Source organism: Protopterus annectens, chromosome 3.part0 (genome assembly GCF_019279795.1).
Source record: "Protopterus annectens isolate FY-2018-M chromosome 3.part0, PAN1.0, whole genome shotgun sequence".
Lineage (NCBI taxonomy): Eukaryota > Metazoa > Chordata > Ceratodontiformes > Protopteridae > Protopterus > Protopterus annectens.
This window is the reverse complement of record NC_056731.1, coordinates 1,354,705,305-1,354,718,887: the sequence shown is the minus strand read 5'-3', so window position 1 is coordinate 1,354,718,887 and position 13,583 is coordinate 1,354,705,305.

Here is a 13,583-nt window from a genome sequence, read left to right as displayed (position 1 = left end):
ACAACAACAACTAATATTATTAATTCCAGATGTCCTGCAGTAGATAAATTCACCTCTGATTTTCCCTTTATTATTCATATTTTCATATCTGCATTCATATTTTCATAACTGAGAGACCTACATGTTATTGAGGGGTATGGTACAAAACGTCCTGGTGGAAGAATGAAAAACTATGTTGTTTATGCGCAATTACAGCACACTATACTGAAGCTATTTGCTAGCAATTATGGAACTATGAAATATTTCCATATGCATTTAATATTTCCATAACTTGATGACTTACAAATATTGAATGGCATCAGATGAAACCTTAGATGATGTTGAAGAAATTTGTAATTGATATTTGCACTCTAAGTTGCACATCTTGAGATATATTCAGGGTTAATAATATTGTTAATTATACAAATAAACATAATTCTTCATATTTCTGTAAATATCTCAGCAAGCATACACACAGTAAGGAACTTTTTGCTATCATATGAAAGCTTATGTCTGGCTAACAAAAGTAAGTTTACAAAACAGTTTCCAATATATGACAATTTGTTTGCGAATGACAATTTGTTTGCAAACCCTTTGAGAAAGATATAATTTTTGGCTTGTCTGCATAATAATATACTATAGTATTGATGTAAAGACTGTCAAAGTAAAGACTATTATCAATGCAAAGAAGAATCTTTACTGTAACATTGCTGTTTGTACCATTTTAATAGCTTTTATTGTCCACAGAATATTTATAATTCTTTGTGTTACGTTTTTTAAGTTGACTTTCCAGAAAATGCTTTGGGAAGTAAGTATGTGTGACATTCCATATCACATAGGTGTTAAGGAGTTAATAACATGAAACTTCTCTGTTACTCCAGTCTTCTATGTGTATGGCAATTACCACTTGGCAGAGGCAACCTACTAACAGTTTTGCAATTTATAGCATACTTTGTACTGCCATACCAACTAAAAACAAGTGCTGCAAAGCAAGCTGCTTATCAGCCTTTAAAGCTGTTGATTTATTAAAGGTGCACTTTACTAAGGAACAGTGTGTCACATTGCAAGGTGTATTACAAACTGTTTCTGCTGCTACAGTTTCTTTTTTTAACTGGGTAATGCACATGGTGAGATAAAACTTCATATATGATGCAAATAATTCTGATCAGACCATTTATAACATAACTTTAGTGTGTTTTGATTTCTTGAAATGAATTCCAAGAACTTTATTCTTAAGTTTTTGCTCTTGAGGTGGATTTCTTGAAATCTCATTCACAAACACTAAGTAGGCAGTTTATGATCAGTAATCTGATAGCAGAAGATGAACAATATGTAAAAATATTTAATTAAACACAACAGTTTAGGGATTTAAATTTGTTTCCAAATTCCCCCACAGCTGAGTGTTGCATTTGGCCTAAAACTTACAAGCACAGTACATTACAGTTAATCTGAGGACACCTTGTGGTCAATTTAAGTATTGCTGTTATTTTATATAATTTCAGAGTGGCAGGTGTTCATGACAGAATGTTTATTTTTGTAGTAATGTGTAAAGCATTAATTTAGTATATAACATTATATTATATTTTAAATATAAAATACCCATGTTGAAAAATATCAGTGTTTCAATGCAGTCGAAGTATTCAATCCCATGCTAGCTGCTATTAAAAGGACACGTGCTCATTTAAAGAAATGATTAATTTGAAGAAGCTCAGTTCAAAATCATTTGGATTCTGCATTTATTTACCTGATTTGTAAAATAAATAGATAATTTCTCTTGGCTATGAGGACTGCATTGATTTTAAATGATATTGAATTAAGTGTGCAGATACTCCGTTTACATTTGCCTTAATCATTTTGATAAGTAACAACACATAATTTCTTCCTAAGATAGAAAGTACCAACTTGATTTCTTAAGGAAGGTGTACTGGACTGTTAGGACGTAATAGACACTTTACAGGAACTGAATCTTAGAGAAACAGTAGTTGTAGTCTTCTCATACTTTCTCCCTTATATTTTATTATTTCTTTCTTTAATGCAAAAAAAAAAAAAAAAAAAAAAACATTATTTGTCACAGTAGCAATTCACAATATACTTAACTTTTATGGAAGACATGGTTTGTTAGAATAACTGACCAAGCTAATTGACATTGGTGAAACTGGTATTTTTGGGGACCTCCATTCACAGACATTTTGAGTTGTCAGTCTGGCTGTTTTATGTTTTTTTTCTGCTGTCTCATACAGATCTGAGCCACTGAACTCATAGATGATGGTGTACAGCATTTTGTACTGCACCGGTTGTGATTTGCTGTCCATTCATTTTTGATTCTACAATGATATACCGTATCACTGATTACCTATGTCGATACCTGCGTACAATGAAATGAACTTCAACACAGCTGTCTGATACTTCAGTCCAACACACCACAGGCAGGATTTGGAAACAAATGATGTATTGTACAACATGAAATATTGCAGTGAGAGGCAGAGACATGTACTATAGTCTTGTTGTCTGGGAAAATTGTGTCTAGTATTGCATGCAAATAACCATATAACATGGAAATGAGCAGCTACAGGGTAATGAGACCAAATGCAAATGCAAGTGAGAATAAACCACATGGCAAATTGATTCAGAAATGTATAAAAAATGTATGATAAGTTACATTTGGTGGCAAATGTGTATCCCATCATTTATTAGTTAACAGAGTCAGAGAGAGAAGGAGAGAGACATCGAGAGAGAGAGAGAGGGAGAGAGGGAGAGAGACCACACTAAGATTCTAGGAGTAGCATCTGCATTAGGTTGAACTGATTATGTTTGGAGATATTCCCGCTACTAGTGTCCCTATCAGTGCACTTCATTGTCTTGTATATCATGGGCAGATTCAACATACCATTTCCACCACGACAGGGGCATAGTTAAACACTGTTTTGTGAACTAAGAAATTATGTTGGAGCTTCTAGACATGTGCTATCCTTATATAGATGACCACGGGTTGTGTGGAATACCATTCCCTTCAGATGCTAAGGTATGCATGGTATTGACCATTCATGCAGAGTTGAGCTTCCAGTGGCCATCAGGAACATTGTGGGCATATTACAGCCATCTTCTTAACAACATTTACTGCATATGTGTTTAAACTGTGCAACTGTTTTTAGACTTAGTGAATTCAATCCTTACCTCTGTTCTGATCTTTGTCTCCTTTTTGTTTCTCTGCTTGTTCTGTTTATTTTACTTGTGCTGCACTTGAAAAACACTAGCACAGAGCTGAATCTAGTACTGTTTCTGACCTTTGGAGCTTGTTGTACAGTTAATATTTTGTCTAGAGAGGCCTAGCTGTTGCTTTATGGGAGGGAGTTTCAGTTTGGTCTAATCTGGCTAGAGTTACTGCTACATGGCTCTGTTTAAGGTGTTTTTGATTGGATAATTTGAACTTTGGCTGTTTCCTTTTTTTGCCATAAATAGCCAGTGTTTAAACCAGTTTGTGCTTGTTTGCTCAAAGCTGCAGTGAGTTAGGTCTTCTGCCCTTGCTCTGCTGTTTTCCAAAAACCTGCTGTGAGACTACAAAAGATAAGTGCTTATTTTCAACTGTTTTCTGCACTTCTGATTAACTAAAACAATATTTGCTGCATATTGCTTTAAACTGTGCAACTGTTTATTATGCTTAGTGAACTGAATCCTGACCTCTGTTCTGATCTTGGTGGCTTTTGAGTTGCTTGCCTCTACTATAAATTTGATATTGGACACTCCTCCCAGTCCCATTGCATCAGCTTATTCTACGGAGTACAGTGAGATCAGTTGTGAAGGCCCACCTCTTTAGCTTCTTAACCTTGAATTATCTTCTGTCTCCTCACTTTCAACTTAAAAAAAACTATTGTGTCTCTTCGTACTTCATTTTGCTGCTTGTGCTTAGGTGTTCAACTGTATTTGGATTGCCGCATTTAATACTGCTTATTGGAAGCCTGATTAAATTGATGACAGTATTCTACTGAATTGCTGCCTTATTTGAGCTGTTTTTTACCATATTGATTATGAGTTAATTTATCACATTTGCACTGTTTTAAAGCAATTTACTGATTAACTGCATTTCATTACTGTTTAACTGTATCTCATTACTATTTACTGCAATTCATTACTGTTTAACTGTATTTTACTGCATTTCATTACTGTTTAACTGTATTTTTTCATACTGTGAGTTTTGTTTTTGTCTGTAAGTTGTTAACCTGTGATTTTTTATGAGTTTTACTGTGTTCTTACCCTTAATTGAGTAGCATAGTCTGGATCCAAGGTTTGCTGCATCCAGAGCTGTTTGTTTTTGCCTTCTGTGTTTCTGTCAGCCAACTTATGTTTGCCTTTTGTGTTTATGGCAGGCATCTTGTGTTGGTAGGGGCCTATCTCCACTGCTAATGAGAGTAGCAAGGCCACCTGGATCTTGTTTGGTACAAGCTGATTGGTAAAAAAAGCAGGGACTACCAGGATTGGCAAATTTCTGTGTTACTAGAATCTTCTATTTTTTGTGGTATTTAAATCCCATATTTGAGCTGGTTTAGGCTTGTTTGCACATCATCCACCACAGCTGCACTGTTTTTACCCACTGCAAAGTATTCCAGCTACAAATATGTCCTTAGTAGCACTTGTCTGATCACCTACTAGTACTCCTCTTAGACCTTCCACCTTTTACCCCCTTAGCTCTCTCTGGCCTCCCTCCCTCAGATTCAGACAAATATGGATGGACAATTTCCTATGGTTTCTCCTGCCAGTCTGGTTGATGTGGGCATACTGAGACAACAAATTAGTCATAGGAGACTCCATTATGAGACACGCAGATGTGCCCCTCACCAGGCTTTATAAGGAGAAAGTCATGGCTATTTGTTTATCAGGTGCCAGAATCCACCATATCACCCATGCACTCAGGTCTGTCAACAACAGGTACTGTTATGACTCTGTCATAGTCCATGTTGGTGTGAATGACTTGAGACGTACCTCCCTGGACTATATAAAGACAAGCATGATTGAGCTTGCTAAATATGTGTCCCAGGCAGGTATATTTCTAGCCTTAAGCAGCACTCTACTGCCACTCAGAATGATAACTCAATATAAACAGAAATGATTGATTTTAACAATTGCCTTAGTTTCTGGTATCATTCCAAGGGGATCCGGTACCTGACAGCCTGGGAAGACATGATCGACAGACCATGATGTTTTGCCAGTGTTGGCCTACATCTGTCTCCCTTAGGCTTTAGACTTCTGGCAAAGGCTCTTGTCTTCCCCATAGTGCCTTTTTAAGTAATGCCTTGAGGTCAAAACTACCAACATAAAAATTTCATCAAAATGAAAATTAAAGGTCATGCTGTTAAATGCTAGGAGTCTAAACATGAAACTACACTCATTGCAAGCATTCTTAACCCTGGAGGATGCTGACATTTGTGCAGTCACAGAAATCTTGTTCAAAGCTGCGGAGACCACCCCAGCCATACCAGGCCACTCATACTATCATGCATTCAGACCCCAAACCGTGGGCAGCAAAGCAAAAGGAGGTGAAGTTGCAATATATATTAAAGATATACACACCTCCAGACTGGTTAAATAGTATGACATACAGGAGGCACTCCAGGTGCAGTTAACTGTTGACAATACCCCTATTGTTGACAAGACCCCTATTCAAATCATACTAGCTACAGGCCCCCAACTTTGACTCAAGATGCCCACTCCACTTATCTGGACCTCTTCAAATCTATCAAGATTCGACCCTTTACCCTGATCCTGGGCGACTTTAACTATCCAACCATAGACTCATGCTAAAACACAAATGCCTAGGGATTCCTTGATTTTGTCAATCCAAATACCTTGGACCAGCTGGTGGACATCCCCACAAGAGGTGATAATATCTTGGAGATGGTATTATCCAACAGGAGTAACCACTGCATCATCCCTACAGTGTCATCCTCCCTGGTAAGATCTGACCACAAAGCGGTCACTTTCGAAGTCACCATCTCCCCCAACCCTCCCCTAGCTAGGGTCAAACAAAAAAAAAAACTTCTCCAAGCTGATTACCACCTCCTGAGGGAAGGTATAAACAGCTTCACAGTCCCCTTCCCCTCCACAAGAACTGGCACATATGTCCAAGCCTACACCAAAGCACTATATGAGCATTTATATAGCTGCATGGAATCAGCAATACCTGACAGGACAAAATCATCCTCCTCAAGGAAAAGTAAATCTGTCTGGTGGACATCTGCAATAAATAAACTCTATAATAAAAGGAAAACAAATTACTGTCCAGGACCAAGAAGGAGCAAGTGCCTAATTGGAAACAATATCTCCATAGCCTGAACAAGCAAATAAGAGCACTAGTGAAATCCTCCAAAGCAAACTTCAAGTCCAAACTGGCCACATCTACTAAAGAAAATTATAAGGCCTAGACATCCACACCCCTCCCCCCCATTAGGGAAACCACCGTAAAAAATTTCTCCAAAGCCAACTTCAGGCTTCTTAAGACAGAAGTGGCAAACTTCATGACACCCATGCAGATGAATCCTACACAAATGCACTTTATAAGCACTTACACTAGTGCATGGATCGTGCTATCCCTAACAGAACCAAGATGCTATCCTCCAAAAAAAGGAAGCCAATCTGGTGGTCCCCTGCCATAATCAAACTCTACAACAGAAGAAAGAAACTGTTGCAAAAAAGAGTAAAATCCCATGATTGGAGGAACTCTCTGGTCAGCCTCAGTAAGAAGCTGAGATCCCTCATAAAATCCTCCAAAGCTAGTTACGAAAACAAAATTGCCACTGATTCTAAAGACAACCACAAAGCATTCTATAGTTATGTCAAGAATCTCAATGGCAACACTCAGATCTGCTCTGAGTTACAGCACAATGGCACTAAATATACAGAACTAACTGATATTGCCAACATCCTGGCAGATAGGTTCAGTGCTAACTTTACCCCTCTCTCACCCCCTAAAGGGCCCAGCTCTACACTGGAAGAATGCAAAGTTCCTGTAATCACAGCTGCACAGGTAAAAACCACAATCTCCAAAGTCAAGAATACAGCATCCGTGGGACCTGACAACATCTCAGGCTGCGTTCTTTACAAACTACAGAATAAACTGGCATCCCACCTAAGAACCATGTTCAGTCATAGCCTCACCTTAGGCTTTGTGCCCACTGAATGGCACACAGCGATTGTTATCCCACTTCACAATGGGGGAGCCACCACGGACCCCGGGAACTACCACCCCATTATCCTAACAATCCTGGTCTGCGAGGCCATGGAACGTATCATCATAGAACTTATAAACAAAGACATTGGTAATCTCCAAACTCTGGACCCCACCCAGTTTGGGTTTGTAAAAGGCAGATCATGTCTCCTAACCCTGATAGACTGCTTTGAAGCAGTCAACAAAGCCATAGACGATGGTAAAGTGGTTCATACAGCCTATTTAGATCTCACCAAAGGCTTTTGGCACCATACTCCATTCTGGAATTATAGATAAACTCACTAAACTAAGTATAAATCCCTATGTCACAAGATGGGTTGCCAACTGGCTCACTGACAGAACCCACACTTTGAAAGTAGCAGACTCCAAATCTGACTTCAGACCAGTGACAAGTGGAGTACCACAGGGTCCTCTCCTGTTTGGTATCTACTTTTCTGAAGTACAGGCTAACACAGAAAGTCTTTGGCTAATGAAGTTCGCAGATGACTGCAAACCAGGGGCCATAATCGAAACTCCTAATGATGTAGATGTCCTACAAAAGGGCCTCACTGAGACAGATGCCTGGTGTCAAAGCCATGGCTTCAAGCTCAATGCCAAAAAGTGCATTGTCATCCCCTTTGGTAAAATAAAAACTCTGTACCCATGAGTTACCACATATGTGGTAGTCTACTTAACACCGAAAGTGTGATAAGAGACCTTGGGACACAGGTGGGCAGTCTCCTTTGATAATTACATCGCCACAGTAGTCAGGAAATCCTTCTACATGGTACACCTCATCACAAAAGGTTTCTCATCCAGGAAAAAGAGGTCACTGATCCCCTCTACTCATCACTCATTAGACTCATTATAGAGTACAAAGCCCCTTTTGGTATGTACCAGACAAGACATCTACAACAACTGGAAAGGGCACAGAAATACCTCACAGAGAGGATTACTGGCCTCAAACAGATGCTCTATGCAGACCGTCTCAGAAAACTCCAGCTTTACTCCGTCACATATCGCCTACTTAGAGACGATCTCTGCCTAACATACAAAGCTATGTCAAACCCAGAGCTGTTAGACATGCTCCACTTAAAGAAACCCCAGTCCCTCTGAGCTACATGCTCTAGGGACCTAAACCTTGTCACCACAATAAACAGAGCATGCTGGAAGGATAGATTCCTGACCCAGAGACTTCCCATACTCTGGAACAAACTACCTACCTATATCAAACAAAGCTCCTTATTAGCACTCTTCATGAAAAATCTTGATGATTGGATGGGAAATAGGAAATTCTCCCCGGGAATCACCTCTGGGGCTCTGCTCAACAGGGGCACAGGAAAATAATTTTCTTGGGTGGCAAAAGCCAGGGTACCTTTTTGGCTAGGCTTAGCCTAGTACCTACCTATGAACCTATGAACTTATGTCCGCAGTCTCAAAGGAAGCACTCAGATCTGCTCAGAATTGGTAGTTAAGGACATCACATACACAAATGCCATACATATAGAAAACCTGCTGGCAGACAGGTTCAGTGAAAACTTCACCCCTTTGTCCCCTCCATCAGTAAGTCAGGACATCCCCAGCACCTACCTCCCCCTTATCTCTAAGGAGTAAGTCATCACTGCCCTCTCAAAGGCAAAAAATACAGCCTCCATGGGTCCCAATAACATCCCAGGCTGCATCCTTCATGAAGTCAGGCAGGAACTTGCAGCACCATTAGGCACCCTATTCAACCAAAGCCTGAGTACTGGCATCATCCCAGCTGAGTGGAAGACAGTCACTGTCAACCCTTTTCTCATATGTGATGCGTACACCGATCCAGGAAATTATAGACCATCAGCCTAACTAGCCCGATCTACAAGGCCCTGGAACAGATTATCATGGACCTTATTAACAAGGACATTTGCAACTTCCAAACACTCAAGCCCACAATGTTTGTTTTTGTCATGCTTGTTAAATTTGGTCGACTTCTTTGAGACAGTCACCAAAGCCATGGACGAGGGGAAGATGGTACACACCTCCTACCTTGACTTGGCCAAAGCCTTCAATACTATTCCCCACTCAGGTGTGATAGATAAACTCTCTCAGCTAGGTATCAATCCGTATGATACCAGATGAGTAGCAAACTGGTTCACTGATAGAACTCACCTAATCAAAATAGGGAAGCCTCCTCAAGCAGTAGACCCGTAATGAGCAGTGTAACCCAGGCATCGGTCTTGGGGCCTCTGTTGTTTGGGGTATACTTTTCTGAGGTTCAGGCCAAAACCAGTGGGTTATGGCTGACCAAGTTTGCAGATGGCTGCAAGATGTGTGTGTCTGTGTGTGTGTGTGTGTGTGTGTGTGTGTGTGTGTGTGTGTGTGTGTGTGTGTGTGTGTGTGTGTTTGTGTGTGAGATCGGGAGAGTGAGAACGATGTGTGAGTGAATGCAGGTATAAATCAGGAAGTGACTGTGTGTGAGAGATTGGGTGAGTGAGAGCAATGTGTGAGTGAATGCAGGTATGAATGAGGAAGCGACTGTGAGTGTGACAGATCAGAAGTGAGTGACAACGATGTGTCAGTGAATGCAGGTATGAATGAGGAAGTGACTGTGTGTGTGAGAGACTGGGTGAGTGACAGCGATGGGTGAGTGAATGCAGGTATGAATGAGGAAGTGACTGTGTGTGTGTGAGAGATCGGAAGTGAGTGAGTGCGATGTGTGGGTGAATGCAGGTGTGAATGAGGAAGTGACTGTGTGTGCGTGAGAGATCGGAAATGAGTGAGTGCGATGTGTGAGCGAATGCAGGTATGAATGAGGAAGTGACTGTGTGTGTTAGAGAGATAGTGAAGAGTGAGAGTGATGGAGTGATCCCCTGGCAGCAGTTAAGATGTGGCTGGTTGCATAACAGGAGGGGGTTAGTTATGGAATAGGTAAAGTAGGGTTAAGATTGTGTACGTGTGTGTGTGTGTGTGTGTGTGTGTGTGTGTGTGTGTGTGTGTGTGTGTGTGTGTGTGTGTGTGTGTATATTCGACCCATCCTTGAACCCCCCCCCCCCACACACACACAATGAAGTGGAATAAAAGCACATATAGTGTAAAATGTAAATATTATAAGAAAATATGCATTTTGATTATGTGATCCAAAACTATGTCCGCATTCATTACCTCATGCTATCATGCCAAGCCAGATTAAAAAAGAAAACTGTAGAATATAATGGGAAAATCCCGTATATTTTAGTGATCAACAGGCTCCAATATGCTATAAAAACAAAGTACAATATATTCAGAAAAAAACACAACTAAACATTCAAGGAAAAACACAACACAAGCATGCAAACAACTAAAATGCCAAAAAATTAAGTGGAAAATAATGCATAGTGTATGCGTTTATCATTCCTCTAAAACTCTTAGAGCAAGAAATCTGGACAAATCCATAAATAAAAGTGGGACAAATGCCCAAAAATATGGACACTTTTAATAAATATTGCTCTTACAAATTTAGAAAGAAAAACACGTTTTGCTTTGGCATGAACTTTCTGAAGGGTTTGAATTCTGAAATTCAAATGTCTGTCATTATTTTCCAAATTCTTATGATTTGCCACTAATTTTGCTAAACAACCACAATTTTATGAAGAATGGACCAAAAATATGAGAAAAAAATCTGGACATTCTGCAAAATTCTGTACAGTTGAGAAGTGTGTGTGTGTGTTTGGAAAAGTCTACATAAACACTGCATTTAATAACAAGATGCCTTAAACCAGCTTTGTTGATAGGAAATAAGGAAGCATAGTTCATAGAAAGTAAGGAAGCATAGCTACAGTATACAGTACTATGTTTAATAAGATTTTTTTTGTTTGGAAGTGTTTCTAAAGTGCTTTATATGCAAAGAAAAGTAAAATAAATACTAGACCGAGGTAAACACTTGACTAAATGACATTTAATAAGAACCATATGTACGTGTTTTGATTTACATACGGATTTGACGGGTCTATATTATATTTTCGAAAGTTTCAAACATCGAACACCATATGGTCGACACCATATGAGCGATGTTTGAAATTTCGAAAATATAATAAAAATAAAAAATAAAAAACTATACTTACCTAAACTCTGTAGGCAGGGAGGTAAGCCCCCCTGCACCTCCCACTGTGCCCCCCACACCCCCGCTACTTAAATATTCCTACTCCGACATCACACTGCATTGAAGTAAAGGGAAAATATTCCCTACAGCGATTTCCGTGTTACACACGCAACGTTTTGACCAATTGAGTTTGCTCAATACACGTTCGCAGTTTACGATTTTCGATCATGCAATAGGAACCCGGATTTGGCTAAAGGACAGACTAAAAAAAACAGATCTCGTCCTTAACCTGGGGACTGCCTGTAGGTTAAAAGCCCTGTGTCTCTACTCAGTCTCATACAGACTCTTCAGAAGTGACCTCTGTCTGGCATACAAAGCAATCTCAGACCTTGCCTTGATAGGATTGCAGCAAGTCAAGCTCCACTTGAGTAACCTGCACGCGTGAGGCGTGTCCTCAACCTGGTCTGTGACATCAATAGAACTTGTTGGTGGGACAGATTTGTGCCCCAGAGTCTCCCCCTTCTCTGGAATAGACTCCCTTTTCACTTCAAGCAAAGTACCTCATTAACCCTTTTTAAGCGCAACCTAGATAACTGGATGGAGAACAGAAAATACACCCCTGGGATTCCATCTGTGTCTCTGCTGGACAGGGACATTGGGTGCTGACTTTTCAGACCATGGGCTAAATTCTTGGCTAGGCTTGTAAGGGCCTCAGGGCCAAAAGCCTAGAAACTACCTATGATCCTGTGAATATTACATGAGTTAATTGATGTTTTCCTGTAGCATGTGGAATAGCATATTTGATTTTCATGGACTACAGAGAAGAAAAAACACCACAATGCAGCTTTTCTACAAAATAGTCTATTTCTGTGTTGTCCTAGGAGGTCAATGACTGCACTCACATCACTATCAAGACCCTGCCTGGTCCACACAGATACCCGTGTGTCAACAAAAATTGACACTCCATCACTGCCAGTTTGTGTACAATACACAGGGTATTATATACAAGGAGAATGTGCATTGTTCGGGCAGTTCCCACAATTTTCATATCTGTCACACATTAGAACTATCTCAGTAACTTGTGTGTAGGGACTTCTCACAGGGACATCTTAATTGTGATGCTGGATACACACTGGATCCAAGGTGTATGACATTGATATGGAACCCACAGAGCAATGCTGAGATGGAATACAACTTTACACTATTACAGACCTACAACCCTATCAAGCATGTGTTCATATTGTCAAAGGTCCACTTCTACTGCCTAGGTTCCTCTGGTGACATACTACAGTAAGCTTGGGAAACCTGCAGAAAAATGTTTTGCTGCCTGTGATGTGCTGTATAACATGGTAGTATACAGTCATCTAGAGCAGGGGATCACCATCAGAGGATCAGAGAGACCAGAGCCAGTGGTGGAAGAGGTGCTGGGTTAGATGTCATCAGAGGAATCAACTGCTGTAGAAGCTCATGCAAGGCAGAGGTGGGTGTAATATGCTGCATCACAGAGAGTATTTGGTCCAGAACTACTGGGCAGAGAAAAACTGATAAATACAATGCTACTCCAATACCATACTGTGCACTACATTGACTGGCCATGTGCATTAGACATTACCTAACCCATGTAACACAGTGGTGAGTATAGGGCTCAGTTGTCATCACTTGCATAGGAGGAGAAGGACACAGAGACAAGGATCAGCAATGGCTACAGTGGTGGAAGGTCGGCTAGAGTAAGGATGAGGATGCTGAAGGGAGTGTGTTACATGGCTGGGAGATTGGGGGAGCTGGGTATACTATACAATGAGGAAAGTGATGCCTCCTGATGGGGGCAGATGATTAGATATTATGGGTGCTTGAATTATACTGATGCCAGGGGAAATGGCTGTTGGAGATGTCATTGTGCTGAATGGATGATGCTGTAACAGGAGTTCAGGTGTTGAGGAATCTCAGGTGGCAATGATGTAGGCCATGAATGACTGTAGCCACAGGGGTATCTCCTCTGAGGAATAGCAAAACCGCCACCATCAACACCTGCTGTCAAGAAATATGTTAAACTGCAGGACAGAAGATGGCATAATTTTAGTTTTCTTGGAACACAGATGTGTAATTTTGTGATACTATCTGCTTTCTGTGAATTTGTCTAATTCGGTGGTTACTGATGTGTAGGACTTTGACATCATGTTTAAAGTTTCTTATTATTCCTATTAACAAGTAGAATGTTGTAATAAATTATTCATCTTGCAGTTTTATCCATTGTTAGTTTTCAAAATATTGTTATGTTTGTATTGTAGTTGTGCTTAGAAAATAAGTACATTAAGCAACTTGAATGTAAAACTTGAACTTGAGTGCCTT